Raw genomic sequence first — 20777 nt, 5'->3', positions numbered from 1 at the left:
ACGAGCTTATTTTTTAAAATAAAATTCTTTCTTCTTTTTTTTTTTTGTGTTCATGTAAGATAATTTTATATTATAAGATTTCAAAGTAAACAAAAACGATTAAAATCATGAAATATCTAGTAAAATTAATTCTATATTTTTAAGTGTCAATTGATACTTAAAGATACATCACACGATTAAAAAAGGTTTTGACTAAATAAAATGATGGCAATTTTGAGTTATATATAAATTTATTTGATTTTTTTTTGAGCAACCCATAGTAGGATATAAGAAAGAGTATAATTTTTTGATCGAATTTGTGTACATAATTACCAAAATAAAATAAATATAAATGCTTAATTCATTTAGATTTGTGTCATATCCTAATCTTTATATTTTGGTCTTATATCATTTATTTAAATTTGTGTCATAATTATTACCAGATATTATGTCTTGGTCTTATATTGTGGTGGTATTATATACCGGATATTTCCCTTCTATTTTGGCTTAAATTTTAGAATTTCTGATTTTAAATCAAATGTAAATCTAGATAATTCTGAATTTGAAGATGAAGTGTAAAGAAGTCAAAATCCATTTGAGTTTTTGTGAACCTATGCATCAAATTAAAGTACACAGGTTAGGACCAGAACATCTTCAAAAGATCTGAAAAAAAAATGGATCATTCATGTTCTATATTCCAATTATCAATTTGAATGTGGATATTGGCAATCTGATTATAAATGCAAAGGGATTTCAAAATAGGTATCAATTTTTATTGGAAAGCAGAGCCAAACATATACAAATTTCAGACTGAAGTGTGTTTTGCAGTGTTCGTAATAGCTAGTACATGGGAATTTTTTTGTGTAGGTATAGAACATCTGAGTCTGAAATGAGGTATTTTGGTATTTTTCATTACGCTTATATCTCCAAGTTCTGTGCATAGATTCGTTCAAGAAAACCTTTATGAACAAAAACTGCCTTGTCCTGGATACCATCTTTCTCCGCAAATACTTCCCATTTAGATATTTCTAAATGGATTGGTACCATCTCCGTACGAGAAGACCGTCATCCAACCTATACAAAAGAAGTAAAAGGACCAGATTAAATGGCCATTCTAACTGCTTAAAAGTCCAACCAAATGAAACAATAATATTCATTTGGCCATTTTAATTATCAACTTCAGAGTTCGGTTGTCACGGTTACGGAATTTGAAATACCTTTGCTGTGTTGGATTATACATTGTTGCAATCTGGGAGTATAATGACCAACCACACTGGCAGGTGGAACCTGAATGGCTTTTTCAGGCCCAATTCCATATATTTTTGTTGAGGCAATTCTGAGATCTTCGACATCGGAGAGTTTTTATCGAGAAACCAACAACCAGAAGTGCCTAGCCGTGTGTAGACCGAAATGGACTCGCGAAGCTGGTAAACGTTTGGCTAAGATCCTTTCTGAAAGCTCGAGAGTACCAAATGAATTTCTGACATGAAGAAAGGTTCACCTGTCTAGAGTTCTCAATACAAGGTTCAACTCGATTCAAAGAAGTCTAAGCTTTTACGAGTGAATGGGTTGTGAAATTCCACTACTGTTCCCTCTTTATGGTCCAAGTTAGCAATGAATGGAGCACATATTCCTGGACCATCTGCATATATATCAACCTAAAAAAATGGCTTTAGTAACAGAAATAATACAACTCACTAAGAATTGAGACCAGAATTGAGATGCTAGTACTGATTTTGAGTTAGACTGCATATTACTATTATCTATTAAACAAAGCTCCCAAGTTGCTTGCTGCACATAGGATCAAAGAAAAGCTCCTAAAACACATCGAGACATTCCGCATTGTTAAAGTGAGAAAGTTCGAATGCCTAGTCTCCTAGATAGCCAAAAGTCAACAGCAAATGTGTACAAGAAGTAGCAAACAACTGGGGCAGGGATTTAGTCGTTTACTACAAGTCGGCCTGCGTGATTGTCTTAGCCTACATCACTAACTTGGGAATAAGTGCCATCATTAAAACCAAGATTGGAGTCACTAATAACAAAATTTGAATAGGAAACATATAAACAGTAATGACTACGAAGATGAGAGGTGAAGTAAAAATTGCAGTTTGACGATAATTATATTTGTGTAGGACATGAGCACGAAGAAAGGACAGGCATTCTACATTATACTACAAGGAACAAGCTATTGTTTACACTTGTGGAATGAGAAGGGGGAAAAATGACAAGTACGCATAATGTACACGAATTAGTCTTAGTTTATTCCATTCTACCTCATTCTGTTCCTTCTAACCAAATGGAAACACTGCAAATAGGAAATGCTTATATACTGTAACTGTGAGTGTGGATAACTGTGAGACAGAGAGGGTGGGAAGAATCGGGTGATTGTGGACGTAGGGTCATTGGGCTATAAGATGAGAAATTCTGACTATCAATGAGGGTGTATTTCTAAGACGCCATATTGTAAATTGTAAGATGGGAAAGGTTCCATTAAAATGACAAAACTTGAATGTCCATTAACAGAAAATACTAGCTAGACAGCCCAGACTCAATAAAGATAAGATGATAAAAATTTCCCCTTGGAAACTATTACAGCAGACACTTATGGTGTCTGTTAGTTGGGCGGAATGGAAAGTATTGTTAACAAATATCTGAATTCGAGGTAAGAGTTGGGTTTTGAAAAAATAAAAGATTTAGTTCTGTTACTTTTATAGGTTGGGAGATACAGGAGTTCTATATTCTAACCTGTAACAGATATATTATAATGAGAATTTATTAATTTATAGTACTTAACCTCTCAGTTAATTTACTTAGCTTGCTCTGAACTTGACTGGCTAAACTACTACATGTGAAAGTCTTCCCAAATGCAAGTACGAACATGACGGTTTATAAAGACTTACTGTAGATTTTTAGAAGCACTGTACACCTCTTGTAAAAGTCCAAAAGAAAGTATGGTCCGGGCATTCTTCAGCAGAGCACTCTCGTACAACTTAAGAGCTCTATCCAATTCCCAGAGATGTCCTCCATTTTGAGAGATTTAACAAACTCGAATGCCAGAAAAATAATTACATTGTAATGAAGAAACTGAGACCACATTAATCACATCACAGACAAAAAACATGAGTGGGTAATTCTTTGTCAATGTTTGAAAACTAACCATACTCATCAATACGAGCATCATAATCATAACTTGTTGTAAAAAAATGCGCCAGAAGTACGCCCAAGTTTGTCCCACCAGGAAAGTAGGTCCAACACACAAGAGTAAATGACAGTTGAGTAAATGCTTATCACATGTTTTAACAATTAAAACTGGTGACAAGATAACATCATCCAGGTGTCCTTAGTGAGAGGAAAAAAACTGGTGTATGAATTTTTATATTATAGAGATTTCAAAAAATTAAAGATACAGTATAATACGTAGCATATACCAGTTAAGCACTCTTCCTCCTTTCTGGAAAAAAGTGCAGTAGCATAAGCAATATCTTCAGCGGGCCTATGAGAACTGCAATTCCAAAAGTTTTGATCCTGAAAGTTTAAATATAAAAATGCAATTACTACAGAAAGGCACATACACCACACACACACACATTCATGATACATAGTAACATTATATCATATTATTTATAGCATCATAAGGGATAGCAAAAAGATTTGTACCAAAGTGAATAGATCAATAGACCTTTTAGGGTGCGATAAAACAGGTAGTTCGTAAACAAGCATATTTGAGGCAAATATGTTCTCCCCATACTTTTAGGTTTTAACCAAAAATGTAAAAAATAAATTGTGCTAGGCAATTGTTTATTGATGGTGAGGCTGCTATATTCTGTTACACACGGCAATGATGGTCCTACCCGCTCAATTCACTGGTAAAAATTAAGTATCGCACTGGTGGGTTAGAAAAGTCACTAGGCAGAAGTACTTGTTTTCCAGAATTCGATTTTCTTCAAAGCCAAACATCTTGCATGGTATTATGTTCTAGAGTCCAAGCAATTCTTTCAAAGATGTCCAAATTCATAACAAATCAAATTTATGTAGTCGATCAATGGTACAGTGACTTCCAAATACAGGTTTGTGAGCAAGTCAAAGGTCATGCTGGCTTCTTTAATTTCTTAAATTTACTATCAGTCGTGAACATAATACAAAGAAAATACTATTAATTTTGAACTGGGATTACAGCTTTGAGACAAAGTACTTCATGGCAGTATATACATACTATCATGATGTCTCTTTTATTCTTAAAAGGGAGGACATCAAATTAATGGTTCCATTAGGTTGCATAAGGGAATCGTACTGATGAGCAAACGTGAAAAGATAAGGTTGTATGCACACAGAAATAATTCATGATTATGTCTTTAAAGTCGTGATGTCAAGAACAAGATACATGAGACTGACTCCTCACAGATAAAGTAACAGCAGCAGAAGACATCAGGCATATTTTTTACAGACACCCACTAAGAAGTAAAAATGACCTGAATACCTTCGAGAACCACTACGCTTAGATTCTACTCGATCAGTTTTTATAGGACTCTAATAGTATAATAGTACAGTACTAGATTTGAATATAATACAGACTATTGCAAACTTCATTCAAATAATACCAGCAGCTTTGAACCATCGAATATGATCTGAATATAAGTAGCTTACAAGTTCTAAATTATTGTACTTGTGTTGATAATTAAGAATGTTAGTAGTATATTTTGTAATTATACCAAAAAGGTAATCAGATACGATATATGTAAATATTTCCCATATATCTGTTAAAAGAATTCTGTACATCAGATAATAAACAGGTAATACAGGTAAGTTGACTTCGTATACGTAGATTAGCATTAAGATATGTTTGAACCACAAAAGGAGTAGTAATTGTCACATATCAGTCGTATATAGTTTGCAGAACTCAAATAATTTTACGAGCAAAGCCCTTTGCTCATATTCAAATCTGGTATCATAATATAGAGTACTTGTATGTTTAGGATTCAGCTTGAATAAACACAAATACAAGTAATGTGCCATATTTTCGTGCCGATTTGGGTCGAACACCAAGCTACTTGACAAACTTATTAACCCTACAGTATTGCAGTAAGCCATACTTGTCTATTTTTCTTTCTTAAGATTTGTATCGACTAATATACTCATTACTCACTCACAAATCCTCCAATAAGACTTGAATCCTGAACCTTTTGTAAAGGTAGGAACAAGAGATTAGATACTCACAAAGACAGATACTAGGCTCAAAAAGCCTTGAATCATCAACTTTCCTCAATCTTTTGACAGTAAAGGAATTTTCAAATGCACACACATCTTGAACTTTAACCTTCCTAGACCTCTTTGGAAGGTGGGTATATAACTACCTAAGTTGGAGGACATGGTGATTATAACCTATGCAGTAGATTTATCAATTAAACATCTTAAACTAAGTTCCTCTTTAACTTTTATATATGTCACATACCTCACTTGCCTCTATTCCCATTGTGTAAAAAGAGTAATTAAAGTGCATACAGTCATTAAAATCTATTAACTTGTGACTCTTTTTTAGATTTGATTGGTTACCAACTATTAAGAACCCCATATTTACATATTTTAAAAAATTGTTTATGTTTGACGCATCCAAATCAGGAAGCAACATTTATTGGGCTGATTTTAAATGGACGGCCGCATATTGAACAAATCTGTTTTACTCCCTATTTCTGGATGATATGATGAAATAAAATAAATTTAATGGACTACAGAGTAGAGGACTAAAAATGTTTCTACAGCTTGTCATAATATAAACGGTTTTACAATATTGATCATATCTCGGACATATATTCATGTCCGAGTATAGTAGATTGTTCTTAGTGTTTGAATCAGTTTCTGAAAGTACTGCTAAGTCATGATGGTGCTCAAGTTCTGGTGGTTACCGTTACTGTCTTTAGAAAGGACAGTAAGATTCTGGGTTTGAAATATTTTGGTTGAGTGCAGAAAGATTACTATTTTGGAATGCAAACCTGCTGCTACTGGTGCTTATTTGTATGGATGCCAATTCCCCGATGAGTTTGTGGTAATGCTGCCCTTCCGATGCTAATAGTTCTCTATTGGTATACCTGGTTAATTATATGGCAGGAACCTAATATAGTTCTCAATTCTTGATCTAGTGCAGCACTAGTTTAAATTCTCATTGTTTATATGCTTGTAACTTTCCCCGCAGTACATACGGGAGAATTTTTTTAAAATGTTCAGCTTAGCAAAAATAACAATTATTTGTATTGAAAACTAATATGGTAAGACACTAACCATAGGCTTTGGAGCATTTGGCTGCTTGCACATTACCCAAGGTACCCTGTATTCTGAGATGTAGCAATTTTTGCAGCCCAAGAGAGATTAGCTTTGCCTACATCGCCACATTTGGATTCAAAAGCATGTACTCATTCTCCACCTGTGCATTAAGAGAAGTTAAAACCCAAACTTTTGTACATTAAAAAACAGTTTCAAGCATCATGTTAGGCAAAGCACCAACTATACAACAAATTGAAATGTAAATGCAAATTAGAATTAGTTTAACATATGTATGACATTAAACAAAATAAGAACACAACAATCAATTCAAGTAAACTAGACAGCAAAATAAAATTAATCACTTAAATACAATTAAGTACCTCATCCCGTTGGATAGCTCAAGTGGTAAAGGGCTTATCCTCTGTCGTCCCAGATCCTGGGTTCGATCCTGGCTCACCCTGAGTGAGAACAGATACTCATTTGTAAGGCTATAAGCCAAAATTAGTCAAAAAAAAAAAGTACCTCATCCCGTCGGTTACCCCAAATAGCTGCATTGTCCAGAGATGGAACACGAGGAAGAGGAGCTAACGTAGGCGATCTAGTCCATGCCCATGACCGCAGTAGGAGTACGCATCTGGTGTTCTCCTCGGATGGCTATCTTACATGACTTGCATAACACCCTAAAAAAATATGCAGGTGCTGATTCCCATGAGAAATTCCGACAACCCTCTAAAACTTGATCAATGGTAGATACATGCAATGAACCTGACTGCCTGATTGATCTGTGAATAAAACCCCGGAAAACAGCTGCAACAGATATGAATGTGTGTATCGCATGAGCTCGGGAGATGCATCATCAGGCAGTCATTTGAAGTTTTCAGTCGGCCAGCTCAACTGAACCTACCACCTATAAAACTTTTTCCAGGTGCTTTTCCAACAAACCTCCACAATAGGCTTGTCCCGCCCATTATCAAGCAGTGTAAGACCAAATACCTGATCAACATCTATGCGCAGACCAAGGAGGACACTAACATCTTGAAGTGTGATGATACACACTCAGACAGGTAGGTGAAATGTATGTGTTTCAGGCCACCAACGCTCTACTAGTGCAGTGATCAAACCCCAAGCCATGACAATGCAAGAGAGCCGTGAAACACCATCAAACATCAGGTCTGAAAGAATGGGAATCATCCTCTCATATAGCTTCCAATGTCTAGCCTGGTTAGGATTAAGCCGCCATGAATTTTGAAATTCTCCAGCACCCGCCTTTCTCACAACATTGGATACGAATGGATGTAAATGTAGCACGCAAGTCTCTACTCTCTAGGTCCAGGGTCCATGGACAGCTCATCCTCAGGGTGCACACCCTAAAAACAAAACATAATTACAATGTAGTACATCTGTTGATAAGCAAATAGGTTGATTGTTTATAAACTTAGGAAAAAGCAACCGCAAAATCACTTATAATGTTATATACATGCTATAGTATGACATGATGCAGTAAAACATTTATTGACACGAAAGTATGTATGTAAAAATACAGAGTTACATATAAACACTCAGAATCATTGAATGACAAATTCAGCATATCGTATTTAAAGTGAAAAAATGTGATATATACATGTTGGTAGATAGCAAGCATATGTAGTGAAATGTAAACAAGAAGCATAGTGCAACGCTTATAGAATCCAACAGCGGCAAGTTTAAAGTGCTGTAAGTCTACCTAAGTGGATTAAGCTACCTGACAATCATCGTAAGTAATTCGTATTTAAGTTTGCAGTATAATAAGTTTAAATCAGATGCAAGTGCTATTCCGGAATATTAATATTGATTGTCTGTTAAGTATATGCGAGCTCATCATACCAACAAAATATTGGTTCTAAAAGCCATACAAGCAACAAATTAGTAATAGTAATGAATAATCCATTCAAATTAGTCTCACAAGTAAATGAATAAATTATCAAACTCTATTTTACAGTGTGATGATTTATAACATTCACAACACACATTCAAACCTAAAATTGCAACACAATCATGAATACAGATTAATATAAATATACATATTAACGTTGATGCTCGCAGAATTTGACTTCATAATTTCGTTTCCCCCTTTGCGAAGATGCATCCACTGTTGAGGCGGGTCGGGTTGAAGGAAGATGGATGAATACACCAAGTTATTTTCCCCAAAACTAATTGGAACCCCGGTACAAAATTACTAAAATCCCCTTCAATTTTAAAATCTCTTTATATCATCTTTTAAAATCCTTTTTCCAAAATCTTTTTTTGCATTCACATCAATTTTGTAAAAAAATAAGATTAATTTATATAATTGCAATGCAGTCACTTAATAAAGAGTAAATACAGTTAAACTTCTTTAAAGTAATACCAAATTTATTACTTTATCGATATTTCAGCTTTTTATATGAGGAGCTCCGACGGATGTATGAATGACAAGGTGTATGCTATGTATCGGGAGGTATTTGTGATCCGAGATGTTCTGATGAGATTGATGAGGTGTATGTGACCTTTTGTACCTTCACCAGAGGCAGGTTCTGTCGAGGTGTTTTGTTAGGGAGATTGTGCACCTATTATTGCGGTTCCCGCCGTTATTACGATTGTTGCTAAGAGGTGCTGGAGAAGGAGTGTTAGCAGTATGAGGGGCACACATAATAAATGAATTTGTCCCATAGTTGTGTTGACGGTGGGACTCCTCGTGCACGAGCATACTGCGAGCAGTTAAGAATGAAGGGAATGGATTCATGATATTGATAAAACTACATGTAGCATCAAAGATTTACGGGAGTCCATTCACGATTGAAGAACACGTTGTTGATCACTCACTGTCTCCTTAACATCTTTGAGTTGACCAGCCAACGACTTGAGGTGCTGATAATAAGAAGTGACATTAGGAAAATCCTCCATCTTAGTATGATTAAATTGATACTCAAAAATTTGCAGCGCGCACACCTTTGTTATCCTGAAACAAATCATTCACATGAAGTCAAGCATCTATGGCACAAGAACCAGGATGAATAATAGTAAGAAGAAGATCCCACGATATAGTGCTATATGATAACTCCGGTGTACGGGGCTACTCCTTCCGACGCCGCGCCTGGACCTTCGTAGCGGCTGTGGTGTAGCTGTGGTGGGGTATCTGCAAAACAACACCGGAAAGGGGGTTTGAGCCATGCGGCGCCTCCGGTGTGAGAGTAAGAGTTTACTTTGAGGAATATGAAGATAGATAAGAAATTATGGTAGTTGTGTGTCTATAGGCGTGTACGAGAATGTGTAACCCCTAAATTGTTTCCCTTTGGGGTATTTATAGCCCAAATGTAGGGTTTAGGGTTTGGTACATTTAGATCAGGGCCGTTCATTTCTGGGGGCGGAGGACACCTAGCTCGGATGGATTCGCTACACGTGTCCAGGCAGGTACCACCTTTGAGACGACCCAAAGGCGTGTTGACGCGTGTCATGCTTATCTCAGGTGTTGGTTGTTGATAGCCGTCACTATCATGTGCCCTTCCTTGGTGGGCTGTGGGGCATACCTGGGTTTGGGGGACCCCCATCGAGTCTGCTCTAGCTGGGTTGGACCCTATCTGGGAGGTGATCTTGCTCCTGTGTTGGGCCTGTGTCCGGATCCAAGATGGGAGGTGATCTTGCTCCTGGGTTAGGCCTGGGCCCGGAAATCAATCCGAGTATCGATCCCTCCACTTGATCTGGGCGAGGGGGGTCTCAGTTCTCTAACTGAGCTTGTCCTACCCTGGATCTAGGTTGGACTCTAGCTAGGTTGTCTATACCCTATCACTATAAATCCAAGAAAATACTATTACATCTAATTATTTCCAGTTGGAAGCAGAGACCGTAAGATCCGGGGGAGTCGTCACAAGATCATCCATATGATTCATCATGTTGTGGGCCATGACAACGACTTTAAATACCCAATCCCACATGTGATATTGTACATGTTGCAAATCAAGGGTAAGAAAGATGATGCCCTTAATATTGTGTATCGCTTGAGCAGGATGAAGGGTTGAGGAGAGGGGATGTGTTGTTTTGTTATTTCCATCGCCCATGGTGGTTGTTGCTTAGATAATTTGAGAGAAAAAGAAAAATTAGGCTTAGGAAGTTTGGCTCGATACCATGCTAGAATACAGGAAAAGTCCTTTGCCTTGGGATTGTATTTCATTCAATATATATAGAGTTGTATGTTACAATATCAATCTATAACTAACATAATAACACGTGCGAGGCACGAGTCATTTTCTAGAATTTTTTTATGCATCATGCAATTATAATGTTTTTAATTGTTTTCTTATTTGTAAATGTTGTACAATGTCTAACGTATATCAAATACAAGTTGATTATTTATCAATGTGTATTATTTTCATAAAAGACAATACCAAATTACACAGCGTTTCAAATATAACTCATTAGCAAAATATATATATATATATATTCTTGTTTGTGTTGTATAATTTGTATTTAATGAAGGGATATAAATAGGGTAGTCAGTGTACATTTAAAACGAAACGATTATACTTAATATGTAAAATGACGTTAGTATGTTTACAAATAAAAAGTTAAAAAATAACATTTATGTTGAATACAGAGTTAACCAACAATTTTAAATTTTATTTAAATAAACTATATGTACTGGTCTATATTATTACTAAGTTCACTACTAACTTATAATTAACTTATTCAATTTAAAAAGATAAAAAATGCATAATTGAAGTCAGGATGACTTGCAATCATAATATACAATAATGTAAAATTTACACTATTATTAATATAAAAGTTGATTTTTTTGAAAAAGGTTAGTTTTTGAAATTCAAATTATGTATTTGTGGAATAATGTTAGTTTTTTATTTACAATACGGTTACCAAAGTAACATTAAGTTATGTGTGTATGTGTCAGCTTGTAAATTGTTGTATGTTACATTTCTTAGTAAATTACGATGGTTTCAATTATTTATATGCTAAATATCTGATTTATGTACATGTATAATCACTATTAACATCTAGTGAGACAAATGATTACTTAAATAACATGCATTTATAATTATTCGAAAATTAAAATTATGTAATAAATAAATTGCAATAATTTAAATATGGTATTCATATTATCATTAACAAACAATCTATATCCAGTTTTTACGCAACTGAGTATCAATCATAGTTGTAATATAAAAATAAATTATATATTATAAAGACTTATTATTGATATTTATGATTTTTATTTCAAGGATTCGAAGAAAAATTATAATTATATCGTTATTTAAACCGTTTTTAAGTTTCTTTTATTACTACTCTAATATTTCTTCATATAATAATTTCATAACAGTGTATACTATTTTCCTAAAATTAAATATTTTTCAATTTGATAAAGTTTTAAAAATATCAATTGAACTGGTTAATTCATTCATATTATTGAACACTATATATTTTTTATTTAAATAATATAAAATGCATTGAATCAAATGTTACAATATAGTATACATATAGCTTTTATTTGAATAATTCAAAATATAAAAATAATTCAAAATATTTGTACAATATTATCTTGATAAATGAATATTATTTATATAGAAGAATTCTTTTTAAAAAGCTTTTTAAAGTGAAAAATGAAAAATAAATCGATTTAATATATCATCGTAGTTTTAAAAAATATCGTGATATCTCATATCAAATTTCGAATATTTTTAAAATCAGAACAAGTCCCAAAAATAATAATGCGCTACCAGTGAAGTTAGTAATTTTAATATAAATAATCAATTGACTTGATCTTATAAACACCTCAAACACTTTAATTTATATTAACATAAGATATTAAAAAAAATTCACATTATTGGTAAGATATTCTCGCCGAACTAGTAATTTAAATTTACTAAACGTACAATGTGACGATGTTTTTTGACGGGTCATATAGTCAAATTTCGAGTATTTTAATTACTTTTTATCATAATAAAATATTTTAAAAATATATGAGATACATTTTTAAACTAAAAAAAGATTAATAAATAAGATAATAATTCATTTATGTACTATGTCTAATTTTATATCCAGAATTTAATTCTGTAAAATTAACTGTACAAATATTCAAGTAACAATATTTAAGTAACTATCTTTTTTTACAGAATTCAAGTAACTATCTTTAAAGTTAAATAAAATATTCATTTAGCACACTTACATATTATGTGTATGATAAAAAGCACATGTGACCTTATGATGTAGTGATATGAGGTTGTATATGTGAATGAAATATATTGAATTCGATTCCCACAAAGCACATATTTTATATAAAAATTAAAAACAGGGGTAGTTTGTCTTTTCAATGAGACTTTTTAATCTCACTAATTTTATTATTATTTTTAGTTTTTTTTTTATTTAACTCGAAAAATTAGAAGGGAGTCGAGACACAAGTTGCGCTCCCACCCCTTTCTGAATACAAAAGCTAAACCTATGAAAAAGAAAAACACCACTCTTAGCATTATTAGAGAGAATAATGGAAAGAATCTTGAGACGCGAGAGAACATCCAACGCTTTCGTGTCTAGTTCCCCAAAAGTAGAGAAGGCAAAGGGGATAAACGAATAACCATGGTCAGCGCAAATCCTAGAATACTTCCTTTTTTTCTTTTCCACCGCATTTAGCAACGCCACCCCAGGAGCCCATGAACTCACTCCCCCACCAACAATTGGAGAAATACCAGTCACATCCAGACATGCATCTTTACCTTGGGACCAATTGAACAACAATAGATCTGTAGGTCTGAGTTCTTGCCCAGCATCCGAAAGAAATCCCAAAGGAGCCTCCTTACGCACAGGATCGCTAACCTTGGAGCAGATATCCATCAGAATGTCGCGCACCAAATTATGCCTGAATTTCACACCTACATCACTTGAACAGTGAACTGCATGATCGCCCCACTGGTCCATCCTGTGAACATTACAACTCGGACACAAGGTGCCTTCAGTAAACAAAGGAATTGCAAACCGGTAGCACAATACCACCCGAAATTGGCGTTGGTTCATCCTCTGCCCCAACCCATCAATAGGGATGGGAACAATACCCACCTCCAGATTAAGCTGGAAATCCAGAAATAGCAGGTTAGACTTTTTACAAACACACAGTAATTTGTAAAAGCCTAATTAGAGTGCAGGTCGCGTGTTTGATAAATGATGTTAGATTGTGCATTATTTTAGAGCAGACAGTTGGGCATGAGAATGTGATTGTAAATGGAAACACATCATCTCATTTATCCAGCACACATATATAAGTGAGAGATTTTGGCATTAGGACGGCAGTGGTACAATCTAGTCACAAATTTCCCTTAGTTTCACAAATTGAGTTAACCTCAACTGATCTTAAGTTGGCACCTGACATTTCTCCATTTCTTTTATTGTTAAACATATTTTCCCAGTTCATTTATTAGCTTAATTAAAATTTTAAAGTAAATCTTGCACATTACTTTTTTGTACACAAATTGCATAGAGGACTGATTTATTAGGGGAAAAAATTTAAGTTTGCTCGAACTTACCAAGAGCTTGTCTTTTTCTAATAGGATATCGTATAAGTAAAAATTGTCCTCATATTCATGTTTTCCGTATCATCTTCATTGCCTTCGTCGTTATCAGGTCCCAAGTGGCCATCGGTATAATTCAACCTGGGTAGAATATTCGAGAACTTAAAGTCTCGTTGTCAATGTCATCAAATGAGTTGATTGCTTGTATGCTTTCCATTTTTCTTCAAGACACGTGGAGTGGGCTTTCTTAAAAATTATAACTTATGACTTAAAGTTGGAAAGCGTCATATAAGTAATATGAACATTGTAACTTATAAGTTGTTTAGGTGTTTGGATAATTTTACGTATAAGTTTTTTATAAGTTGATGGTGTGTTTGGTAAATGATAACTTATAAGTTATAATTATTTTAAAATAATATTAAAATATAAATTAAAAATTGAATTAATATTTTTAATACATGATTATAAAATAAAATGGAGAAAATTTAAAATAAGGATAGTGACGGTTGCCAAACGATGTTACTGAAGCACGGAAGTTAGCTGTTCGAGCACTAAGATACTCTTTAATAGATGGGATTTTGTATAAAAGATCTTTTGTGGTCCCTTACTTGAGGTGTCTCAGGCCTGATGAGGCACGTTTGGCTCTTAAAGAAGTACATGAAGGCATACGTGGACAACACTTGGGGGGCAGAGCATTAGCTCATAAGATAACCCGTTTAGGTTTTTATTGGCCAGAAATGATGGCTCATGCCAAGGAATATGTGAAGAAGTGTGACCGCTGTCAGAAGCATGCACCTATTGTTAGGCAACCCCCTGAGATGCTGACCTCCATCAACTCACCCATCCCCTTTGCTATGTGGGGAATGGATATACTTAGGCTTTTCCCCATGGCTACTGCACAAAGGAAGTTTTTGATTGTGGCCATTGATTATTTTACTAAGTGGATTGAAGCCAAGCCCCTGGCCAAAATCACAAATAAGCAGGTTGCACAATTCCTGTGGGAAAATATCATGTGCCGGTATGGAATTCCCCGCATCCTAGTCACTGACAATGGAACACAGTTCAACAACGAAGGATTCAAGAAATATTGTGAAGAAAATGAAATTGAGTTACGGTTCACCTCTGTGGCTCACCCGCAAGCCAATGGGCAAGCAGAAGTGGCAAATCGAATATTCCTGGATGGACTAAAGAAGAGGATCGAGAAATTGAGGAATAATTGGGTGGATGAGATACTTCCAATACTATGGGCCTATAGGACTACCTGTAGAGTCACGACCGGAGCAACTCCCTTCATGTTAGCATATGGGGCAGAAGCAGTTGTTTCCGTGGAGATATCACATTCCTCTCCCAGGATTCAAGCTTTCAATGCTGAGGAGAATGAGGAAGGGAAAAGATTAGCCCTGGATCTAATCGACGAAGTGCGAGATGAGGCACATGAGAAGATAGTAGAATATCAGAAAAAGGCTTCGTTCTACTACAATCTAAGGGTTAAGGAAAGATTCTTCAAGCAAGGAGACTTAGTCTTGAGGAAGGTGGAACCCTCTGGTGTTGGGAAAAAAGAAAAGCTTGCCCCGAATTGGGAAGGGCCGTACAAGGTTAAGAACGTTCAAGGAAGGGGAACCTACAAGTTAGAAACTATGGATGGTTTCGAAGTACCGAAAACTTGGCATGCACAAAATATGAAGGTTTACTATGTGTAAGTCAGTTGAGTACGATTCTCACTTGTCAAAACGACAAGTAGGTTTAAAAGCACCTTGAAGCTTTGCTTGCGTAGGATTTTATATTCCAGTAGAATTTACATTCTCGAGTCATTGTTGTTAAGGGTCGAACCCATACTATGTAAGGTTTTGGAAAACTAGACTTCATATTATTGAGTTTGAAATTATTTCAACCTATGGATGTTTAAATTGTGATAATACCTTGTGTGGTTTTAACAAAAATCACGCGTTGATCATTGAAAGAAGAAGACTTCAAGGATTCTTTTATAAGAGTGCATGTTGCACAACTCAAAGGGCCAAGTAGTTCAAGTTTAAATGCATATTAAGTACTGGAAAGATAAAGGAGAAAGATGCGAATAAGAAAAGCAGCATAAAATAACCCCGAAGGGTAATAAGTTCTGATACAAACAAAGTTCAAACATAAGTTAAGAATAAAATTACAAAATAGAAGAACTACTCCTCCATGCGGGAGCCTTCATTCCCTTGCTCCTTATCAACACCTTCATTTTCAGCATCCTTCGTAGGAGAAGCGGGAGGAGAAGCAGTGTTAGGATCCAAGATGTGATCATCTGGCTGAGGGGAGTTGAAGAGGGCATCTATGCTGTCCTCCGTCTCAGCCTGCTCAGGACTTATAATGTCCTTAGGGTCGACTAAGCCTGGATGCCTCTCAGAAACCGCCTTCATGGTCGCATCCCATCCCTGAGTAAACTGTAGGGAATAAAGACCCTCATCATGAATCTACATGAGATTCTTAAACTTGTCGGAGTCCATGTAGTCATCGATGAGTTTTTCCTTATCACTCCTAAGTTTCACCAGCTCGGAATGAGCCTTAGCCAGCTCCTCCTTCTTCGTGTCCAGCTTCTTCTCCAGGGCTTTAGCTCTCTCCTCCCATTTCTTCATCTCCTTCTCAAACTCATCAGAGTTACCCTTCCAAGACCTAGCCTGATGGAGGGCCGCCTGAAAGTAGGTGTTACTCTGCAAAGAAACATGAGTTAACACAAGTTCATTGAAATACGAGAAAGTTGGAATTTAAAAAAGAAAGAGTAGAAAGTTACCGCAGCTTGGGCCTGAGAACCCAGAAGCTCAATAGTCTCGATGTCACTCCCCATTGTTAGTGTATACTGAAAATATTTATTTGAAGTATGTACATTTATTTCTGGCCAGTTTATTTGAGAATCATTTGAATGTTTACATGTTATCTAATATTATATATTGTGAACAATCTAGTATCAAATGGGATACAGAATATTAGATTGTTAAATACGGTTTTATAATATAATAAGGTTCACAGCACAGGTGGTGCTGGACAATCCACTGATATGGCTGTAGTATTATTTAGATTAGTTTATATTGACTAATAAATAATACTAGTATACTTTGTGTATATTGAACATGATCAAATTTAGAATTGTTCCCTTAATACTGATTAAGAAGGAGAACTAAGATTCTATGTTATTATTAATGCTTAGGTTCTTAATCCGGAAATAGTAATTGACACGTGTATATTATTTACATGCTTTGATTTATATATAAAATAATTCTTTTGAATTATATCATTATATTTTGGGTGATGGAATTATATACATGGTGGATATTATTTATTGAAGGAATCCATGTCCTGATAATATTCGGGTTAATGATGTCCCCTTGAAAGCTCAAAAAGATTTAATTATGTGAAACCCTGCAGGTGGAATTTATTCTGGCATAATTAAATAAAGGTTGAGTGGATGATCAAGGATAAAAGATATTAATTAAATAAATTATCAGTAATTTATTTAATTAATGGACATATGATATTTTAAACATGGGGAATTTAATAAGCAAATAATATTGGAACCGAATTAATTAAATTACGGTATTAGGAAAGGTAGTGCAAATATTAATTCTTTAGTGGATTGAATTAATATTTAATTACATTGGGCTAGGCTCAAGATGTAATTAGAAGGCCCAACCTAATTATCCATGGTCCCTATTGTAGCCTATATATATTCTTATTCTCTTCTTGCTTGGCAATTGTGTGAAAACATATTGTAGCCACCAAGGAGCAAGAAGAGAGGATAACTTGAGAAGACGGAGGCCACACTTCGCTCAAGGGAATTTGGGAATACAATAGAAGAGCGTGGAATCAACCATTAACAAGATAATCCTCTTTTTGTAATCTTTATCGTAAAACGTAGTAACACCCTAAGTCCGTGGTTCCCAACACCCATAACGATGACAGTGAAGTCATGGGGAGTGATGGAATGATACGACCAATCCTTAGCATATTTGGTGGATCCAACCACCGTGTCACTTCTCCTAAAGCCCCAGTTAGGCCTGAAGGAGTGTGCCTTAAGTGGAGGATCCACGTCATCCCCCAGCTCCACAACAGGGACGTGGGGCTTAAGGAAGGTGGGAGCATCAGGCTTGCCCTTGGGGTCCCTGTTTAGCTTGGCCCTCTTCTGGCGGCCAGATTCCCCCTCCTTGGGCCTGTTGACGTTATTAATAGCCTCACAAGCTGAAAGAAAAAGTAGAAGGAATAATAAATTTCAAAAGATAATAAAGTTACAATTAAAGGGAAGGAAAAATAACTACGCAGGTATAAATTTACCTTTATCACTGGCCTGAGAGAGACCAACTTTCTTCAAGGAAAACTCCTCTAAAAGGGTCCAGGTGTCTGTTTTCCCATCATCTGAAATTAAGGTTTGATAGGCCACCTCCTCCTCATCAATTAACCTGATGCTACCAGGACTACCATCTGATACTTTGCAAAAGGGCCCACGGAAGAGTGTGGCCCAATCACCCCCGGCCCAGGTCAGCCTAACAAACTCATCCCTCTATTTAGGATTGTTCTCGACTATGGAGTTGCTATAAAAAATATGGGGAATTTTGGGCCGTTGACGAATTAAAACCCAGCCCGGTTGACCCATGGAACTATTATAAAATTGAAAAACTTTCCTAAAAACAGCTACATAAAGAGGAATATTGTGTCTAAGATAAAGAACCATAAAACAGAGAATATTCCTCCATGCATTAGGGGGAAGTTGACAAGGGTTAATTTTTACATCTGCAAGCAGACGAGGAATAAATTTGTGAAATGGAAACCTAAGACCCGCGTTCAGGGCTCCTCGATAAATAAACAAGGTATCCCCCTCCCAGTTACATGTCCTATCCCCGGGGGCAGCTGGGGTAATCCTAAGATAGGGTGGAAGTTTATACAGGGTATTCAGGGACTCAATTCTATCCTCTAACTCATGAAAGGTGTTACCATGGTTAGACGAATCTAATTCAGATAGAGAGGGATATTCATCAGCTCTAGAGTTTATCATATCGATTAAGGAAGTATACGAAGATTGAATTTGAATGTTTGTACCTCTCTTGGAAACGTTCATCTTCCCCAAACAAGCCAAGTCACGATCCGCCATTGATATGCTTCAGATGAATGCTTGAAACCCAGAAAAAAGTTGAAAGAGGTGGAACTGCGGTGGCTGAAGTCGCCGGAAATCGCCTTCTTAAGAGAGAACTCTAAGAGAATTTTGAAAGGAAGTTTGAGAAATGAGGAGTAAAGTGAGGATTCTCACTTCTCACTTCTCTTATATAAGCGAAAAGCTCGGAATACAAGGCGTTTTTAGGCCCATATAGCCAGGCCCAACTTAAAAAGCCCATTATCAAGAAGTGTCAGAAATAATCTAGAAGCACCGATATAAATTGAAGGGTCAAAAATCGACCAGAATTTTAAAGAAAAAGTTCGATCAGAGTCCTAATTGACAAAAGGCAGGAATCCTGATCGACATTTCATTCGATTAAAAGGGTAAAAAGCCATTTAGTTCGATCAGAGTCCTGATCAACAGAGAAAAGAATCCTGATCGATATTTCATTCGATCAAAATGATAGAAATTTACTTAGTTCGATTACAGTCCTGATCGACAAAAAGCATAATCCTAATCGATATTTCATTCGATCAAAAGGGTAGAAATTCACTTAGTTCGATCAGAGTCCTGATCGAAATCGATCAGGAATCCTGATCGATTTTGCATAAACCCTGATCGAAGATACCATCGATTAGAGTGTTACTTTGAGAGCTAGTTCGATCAGAATCCTGATCGAAATTGATCAGGAATCCTGATCGATTCTGCATAAATCCTGGGTGAAGATTCCATCGACTAGAGTGTAACTTTCTGAGCTAGTTCGATCAGGATCCTAATCAAAATCGATCAGGAATCCTGATCGAAGATTCAGTCGACCAGAATGGCAATATCAAAGTAAGATCGATCAGGATCCTGATCGATTTCGACCAGGATCCCTGATCGATTTGGTACGAATCCTGATCGATTTGGTATAAATCCTGATCGATTTTAAACCAGAAAATTAAGGAAAAATCCCAGAATAAAAGGAAAAATTCCAGAAAATTAAGAAAAAATCCCAGAATAAAGGGAAAAATTCCAAAAAATTAAGGAAAAATCCCAGAATTAAAGGAAAATTCTTGGAAATTAAGATAATTTCTAAATAAAAAGGGACGAAAGTAAATAGTTGTAAATATGTAGGTCGCTCCACACTTTACGCAAAAACGATACCCTGTAAAGGAACAAATGAACTTAACTTCTGCGAAACCTAGTCTCTGTTTCCCAAAAGTTGGGAGGCAAATGATCGGGATAAATAAATTCTGATTGTGTAATTAAATATTACATTGATTATACAAGATGTGGGCTGCTAGGCCCAATAAGAAGATGTATGATATTCAGACAAAAAAGGTTAGCACATTGATTAGGCCTGATGGACCAGATCAGGCCTGATGGAACAAAGAAGGCCCAAAACCCTGATTATTAATTAATTTCGTAATTAATTAATTAGGGGAAAATCAGCTATGAAAAAGAGTCCCAATAAGGACATAAATCCTTGTAGATTGGCCTCCAAGGAACCTCATAGGATAAGGAATCAGCTTCCTACTTCCTAGGACTCCAAAGTCCATTCTAATTTAGAGACTTGACCACCAAGTCTCCTATACCAAGTCCAATTCAAGGACTCCCAACATTTATATAAGGGGTCTCACCCCACAAACAAGAACTATGTTTTTTGACTTGATCCTTGGCAATCAGCAAGGTACGTAGGCATCTTGTTAAGGCAAATTGAGTCACGAAACATAAGAGCAGTCAAATCGAGCCTTGAAACTCACGTTCCTTAGTAATAAATACAGCAATTATATATCTTAGTTTTTAATCCATAACACCATATAAGTTATTAAAATTCTCTAAATATTTTGATCCTCCAAAATGATATATTTTCTTTTGCTAAGAAAGGTCTTTAAAAAGTCTCTATAGTGTAT

At 35.6% G+C, this 20777-nt stretch overlaps 1 long non-coding RNA gene across 7 annotated transcripts; it reads right to left on the bottom strand.

The window, feature by feature from the left end:
• Nucleotides 1-730: 730 nt before the first annotated feature.
• Nucleotides 731-8453, bottom strand: LOC141703406 (uncharacterized). Of its 7 annotated transcripts, none has more exons than XR_012567527.1 (7): nt 8295-8453; nt 6757-7601; nt 6615-6692; nt 6253-6394; nt 2880-3504; nt 1197-1637; nt 731-1053 (listed from the first exon to the last, which is right to left on the bottom strand). It is a non-coding gene; the product is annotated as an uncharacterized LOC141703406 (long non-coding RNA). The 7 variants fall into 7 exon arrangements; XR_012567525.1 differs by having other exon boundaries at nt 6615-6682; XR_012567524.1 differs by lacking the exon at nt 6615-6692 and adding an exon at nt 5967-6062.
• Between the last annotated feature and the right edge of the window lie 12324 nt (nt 8454-20777).

Source organism: Apium graveolens, unplaced genomic scaffold (genome assembly GCF_009905375.1).
Source record: "Apium graveolens cultivar Ventura unplaced genomic scaffold, ASM990537v1 ctg6612, whole genome shotgun sequence".
In the NCBI taxonomy this organism is placed as follows: domain Eukaryota; kingdom Viridiplantae; phylum Streptophyta; class Magnoliopsida; order Apiales; family Apiaceae; genus Apium; species Apium graveolens.
The sequence above is the reverse complement of the archived record's forward strand: the minus strand, read 5'-3'. Positions and strand labels throughout refer to the sequence as shown.